The sequence below is a fragment of the Lycium barbarum genome, chromosome 12 (assembly GCF_019175385.1).
Source record: "Lycium barbarum isolate Lr01 chromosome 12, ASM1917538v2, whole genome shotgun sequence".
Classification (NCBI taxonomy): domain Eukaryota; kingdom Viridiplantae; phylum Streptophyta; class Magnoliopsida; order Solanales; family Solanaceae; genus Lycium; species Lycium barbarum.
In genome coordinates, this window is record NC_083348.1 from 43,156,910 (window position 1) to 43,163,738 (window position 6,829).

The window sequence follows — 6,829 nt, forward strand, 5'->3', positions numbered from 1 at the left end:
GTCTTAGTGGTGACTGCCCGGCCATATAGGCGCGGTGTTATATCATCATCATACATGCTCATCATGGTATGCTTATCATAATATACTTATCATAATATGTTTATCATAGTACATGCATAGGGCTCAAGAACAACTACACTTTATCGGGGTGACGTAAGGTCGTGATCCCCCGATTTCATTATGGAGCATTCTTTGACATTCTGCCTCACCTTGAAGGAACTAACATATAAGGTGAGTGTGAGAAATAAATGACATCATTATCATTATAGGATCATCATATCATTATAGGGCTCATAACATGTCTCTTATCTTATATAGCTATTCATAGACATAGGCTTTTAGTTTTCTGGAATATAGGAGCTCATGAAGGGGAAAGAGAGTCATGCTATAGGATTCATGTCATTAGAAGGAAAGGACTAGCCTCACATACCTTTGACGTTTAACCAAGCTATCACTTGCTTGTTCTCCTTTGATATCACATTTCTACCTTCAAAAGAGAATTCGCATTAACGTTAGTTAGTCGACTATAAGAACGCGCTACTATTTCTAGAGAAAATTGGACAGCACTTCCTTTGTTTATACTACTTTCCCCACATTCTATATCAACTCTCAAACGTTCATAACAACATTCTCAATATGATAGACAACACTCATCATTCATTTACAATATCCGTATTTCACAATTTGTCTTCAATTTCTCCATAATCATGGCCATGGTTCATTGTTGCATTTTCTCACATAGGATACTTATTCCATGCTCTAAATGTCATTCATAACATTTTCATGATCACAAATTATCAATGATCATGGCTCAATTCAAACCTTTACTCAACAATACTACTATTCACACTTTCATGACCCATTTCTAGAATCCAAGTGTTTCAACTCTTCCATACCATAAATAACATGTAAATGCCATAAAACTTACCTTAGATGTTGTAGGAACAAGCCTTGAGTGGTATTACTCTTCTTGCACCAAAATCCTAGTTTGCTTCTCTTGAAATTTCTTAACTTGGATGAACTTTGATGAGTTTCATACACTTGATTCACTTGGATTCTTGATATTGATCTTTGATTTCCTTTGTTTTCTTGTAGATGAAGAGTGGAGAATATTCTAGAGGTTTCTAGAGAGGAGTATCGTGGAAATGAAATGAATTTAATGAGCTTGGGTCTCCTTTTAATGACTTAAAATCTGATTTGGAATGAACAGTAGTTGAAGTGCACAGTGGTCGTAAACCCAGTTTACGGTCCGTATTCCAGTTTATGGCCCGTATTCGGTGGACTTACATCCCGTATTTTCGTACGTCAGAAAGCGTGCGAGTGAAATGATATTAGTAACGGACACGAGGTTATCCCCCCAAGCTTATAGGTGATTAAAGTGATGGTACACATGTATCGTAAGGATTTGAAGTTAAACCAATCGAAGAAAATAAGTTTTATCGAGTTTCAACATTTATTTGAGTGAAATACGATCCAAGTCATAATATCCCGTATTTTTGGACTAGAAAAATTTAATCGTCCAATATGAGCAAAATTACCCGAGCCTGGAGAATTTGATCATATTCAAGGATGAAAATCGAGAGTTTGGTGTACAAAGAGTTTGAGGTCCCGAAATAATTTAGCCCTTAACAAGTGTGACCACGGTGATTAAGAATAATATTTTTGTGTGTATCAAAAGGGACTATGGACTAGTGATATGTCACATAATCATGGAAATGAGTATATGAAGTGTATTAAAAATAATTGGTATTAAAGTGAATTGAGATCAAAAAATTAATTATGCGTGTTATTGATTAAGAGGGGAATTATAGTGGAAGACAGGAAATTAATGGATATAATTTAAGTGGGCTGCAAGCACTACAAGTACACATGTTTAATTTAAGTGGGCTGCAAGCACTACAGGTACACATGCACGTTGTGCCTTGAATTAGTGATGACTAATGAAAAAAAAAATGACCAGCCAAGGTATACGTGTAAAAAAAAAAGCCAAAGGACCCTTATATGGCTGTTTCATCTTATTACACATAAAAAAAAAAAAAAAAAAAAAAGAGAGAAAGCTTCATTTCTATGGAGCAGCAACGTTGAACTTCATTGAGCAGCAACATTAGAATTATGGATATTCATGAGAGAAAATTCAATACATTAAAGGAATAGTGGATAAGGGATTGAAGTGGCAGACCTTTACACGTGGTTGCATGGAGTAAAAATATACTTGGTGACTAGTACAACCTATTTGAATCTACAAGAATTATCATATCAAAGAAAAGGTTTGTTGGGGTGGACCCCACAGCTATAAAAGGAGGTAATTGCTTTCTTTTTACATATATTTCATTGCTCAAGGTGAAAGGAAGTTTCAGATTTCCATTTTGAAGGGAACTAAACGAGACCTTATGCAAGAAACTAAGAGACCAAGATTTCTACGCCAAAGCAATAAAATAAAAAGAACGACATGGATATCACGCCCACGTCAGTTTCCTCCAGGTGGTAGCAAATCGGAAATTTCATCAAAGTAAAGTAAGATTGAAGAAAAGTAGTTCTTGGCATGTAAGGTAAGAAATCCTCTCTCCTAAATGTATTTGAGTATCTGAGTTATATCTACTTTGCTAGATGAAAGAAATATGAAAATTATATCGGAAATCGGATAAATTGTTATTATTATCGTGTGGGCTATTTGGTGATTGTTATGAGTTACTTTGTGGGCTGGAATATCATGGGGATTGGTTGTAGTTTTAGTTGTTATTATTTTTTTTGTTGCCGTTATACTATGTATATACCAAAATAAAGAAGTGTATACAAGTATTGGTATACATATGTATATTGGGCTGTTTTGGAAGTGATTTAAGAATGGATTTAATTCTAGTTTGATATGAAACTGACGGTATTGTTGTTGTTGGTACGTTGATTGATGTTTAGGCTGAATTGGAATCTCGAGGATTGTTAAGTTTTTAGGGGAGATGCTTCCCGTTTCGTTTTAGAATTAAGTTATTTATTAATATATATGATATACGAAAGCCATCTTAAGTCACGTGCATATTCTTACGATTATAGGTTTGGCATACTAATTGTGAAAAGCTCGTGATTAAGTTGAGTTCCTTGGACGACGTAAGGTATGTAAAGCTAACCCTTCTTTCTTTTTGGCATGATCTTTATGAAACAAACAAACGACGTGTATATGATCCCAAAGAAGTTCTTATTCTTAGAGCCACTAGAATGGCTAATGTTCTTGACTTCCAGAAGCTATTTCATTATGTCTTGATACGTGTATATGATTCCAGAAGTTCTATTTTGATATAATCCGTATTGATATTCGAAAGGTACTGGATATGGATATTGTCTTGATTTTCAAAAGATGATTCGTTTTGAATATTCTATTGAGTCCTTGAATTCCATAAGCTATTTCATGTTAGCTTGATATGTGTCTATGATTCCCGAAGTTCCATTTGACATAATCCATAATGATATTTGAGTGATACTTGACATGACAAACTCCTTTGACACTCAAGTGTTAGTTTATTTTACTTATTCTATTGAGCCTCAGATGATGACTTGGTTTGTATATGGTCACTCACTACTCTGCTCGTGCATGCCGTCATTACGTCTTTCACCGAGTCCCGGGCCGGGTATATTATCGTGCACAGTGTCACTGCATTATTCACCGAGTCCCTTACTAGAGGGTCGGGTACGGTATATGTATATGATGATATGATGATGGCACCGAGTCCCATGATGGGCCGGGTATGGTATACGTGTACACGACTTTATTCACCGAGTCCCTTACTAGAGGGTCGGGTACGGTATATGTATATGATGATATGATGATATAATGATATGATTATGACACCGAGTCCCATAATGGGCCGGGTATGGTATATGATAATGATATGCATGATTTTGTTTCGTAAAGCACAGGTACAGTGATTTCTCGATTATCATACCTGTCTCCTGGAATCTCTACTTCAGTTATGATCTTCCTTAATGTTTCATGCTTTATATACTCAGTACATATCTCGTACTGACCCCCTTTCTTCGAGGGGGGGGGGGGGCTGCGTTTCATGCCCGCAAGTATAGATAGTCAGTTTGGTGACCCTTCAGCATAGGACTTCTACTCAGCTGTCTTGGAGAGCTCCATTGTTCCGGATCCTAGACTTTTGGTACAGATCTTTTGATGTATATATACGTTTATCCAGGGGGTACGGCGAGGCCCTGTCCCGTCATATTTCACTATTGATACTCTTAGAGGTCTGTAGACATATGTGTGGGTTGTATATAGATGTTGTTCAATTGTGTCTATATGACTTACTTTGGGACGTTCCCGTACGTAGTGGCGGCCTTGTCGGCTTGTGTATATGTTTAGGGATGTTCCCGTACGTTGTGGCAGCCTTGTCGGCTCGTGTATTATGATATCTTTTGATTGGTTGTGACTCCTCAGGAGACAGGTTACCTTGATGCATGTGTGTGACGTTTTGAGATAACGTTATGTTTTCGCAAAGTTTCCATATTATGTTTAGTTTTAGTTTGATTATGTCTAACAGATATGTATACGAGTGTCCAGCTCGGGCACTAGTCACGGCCTACGGGGTTGGGTCGTGACAGATGTATTAAAGCATAACAGAACCAGAAAGTCAGGCTGAGGACATGGTGGTTTACGACTCAATTTACGGTCCGTATTTCAAGTCGTTTTTAACCATTCAAGTCTTTGGCAGAAAGTTGAAGTTTTGTAAGTTGAAATACGACATGGTAGTTTACGGGCCGTATACCACTTTACGGTCTGTATTTCATTTTACGATCGACTAGGCCAAAGTGCAAATCTGCAACTTTCACGTCTTCAAAACCTATAATTAGTCATTGTGGAGCATAACCTATCTCTTATTCCCATTGCCTTTGAAATCTTACTTAGGGTCGTCAAACGAAATTCCCTTCTGATTAAAACATCGTATACTCGTATACTCGTATTCTTCGTTAGTCTATTCATTGTACCACGGGGAAATTTCCGAGGTGTAACAGCTTCGTCGCCCCTTTAGCCTATTAATATGAGAGTAATAATATTGTTAATAAACTACGACCTTCCAAACTTATAAATCTACAACCAATCACTTATGGGAATCACTTCTTAGTTCATACTTCTTGATTCGTATTTTAATTAGTGAAGAACTTAATGGAAATCGGGCAGCATTTCCTCTATATAATTCGCCTAACCCGAACTTCCAATTAATCTCCGATTATTACAACAATACCAACAACAACGATAACAGAAATAACCATATCAAATCCTTAAAATCCAGCCATAAACAACTCAAACAACCCAATAACCTCTCTTAATCCTTTTTCAATCCAAATCATTAACATCTAAGACTATACACCAAACAGAACAATATACGCTTCCTATACGATACTTATACACTTCTTTCTTCCAAATTTATGAGCCAAATCAACAATAACACGACAACAACACCAATTACTCATACACAAGAAAACTATCTTAATATCACAATAAGTTCTAAAACAGCCCATAAAATATATACAAGTTCTAGCATGATTTAAACTTTCCTTTCCCAAATTCCACATCCATCAAATTGTACAAAGACCACACCAACTCTAGAACATGTAGGAGGGAATAAACCTTGCAATAACATGCCCCAAGAAGCCCATCAACTACAACAAGAACAGCCCCTAACCACATGAACGTCTAATCCAATTCATATCTCAACAATTTTATATAAACAACTACAACTTTAATTATCATGGTTCCTTCACTTTTAACACACAATCAACGATACCAACAACAATCAAACTTGATTAAATTGAAACAACTCCAATTCAGCCCAACTTACAATACCAACGAATTCATGCAATTTTCTTACTTCCAGTTTCGCCTAATACAAACTAATCTTTCCATTACAACATCATTAACTCCAATTACATTACAAGAAGAAGAAATCTTACCTCGAATTAGTTAGGACAGATCCTACAATTACTTGCACCAATTGCACCACTTCTTCTTTTTCAATTTAAATCCCAAGGTTGCTGCCTTCTTGAATGTGTAGAACACTTTTTAGATTTTTTTTTTTTTTGCTATCAAAATCTTGGGCTTATCGTGAACTGCCATGGCCGTGAGCTGCCATGGCTGTACTATGAATTTTTCTTTCAAGAAATTGTGAAATGAAGTTGTGATTAGATGAGTCATTACATGAATATATATGCACTCAGCCATGTTGACACATGTCCCACTATGGCATGGACCAATCAAATTTGGCCATGTTGTAGTGGGGTCCATTCAGCACACTAATTAACTTAATTTATCATTAATCCCCACTTAATAATCTAATCATGGTTAATTTATCCCTAATCTCCACTAACATTTCTACACTAATTATAATTTACAAGCAAATCGTGCACTTATTAAAATCGGGATTAAAAAGTCCTTGTCTCATATCTCAAAATAATCTTGTCCTTGAACTTATGTCGATTAACTTACAAATAATCCAATCATACAAAAATACGGGATATAACATCCTTCCCCCCTTTAGAACATTCGTCCTCGAATGTTAAACTAGTCCTATAGGGTCTTATTAAAGTTTTGGGAAAGTCTCCTCTATCGCTATACCTACCAACCTGCATTTAGCAACCCACAGATGCCTCACAGGGCCACAATAACATATAGTCTCATCTACCAATCAATGTAGTCAAGTAAGGGATTAATATTACCTGCAGGCATAAGGAACAAGTAAGGATACTTATCCTTCATCTCGTCTTCGGCTTCCTAGGTCATCTCTTCTCTATTATTGTTTCGCCACAATACCTTGACCGAAGCCACATCCTTAGTACGTAA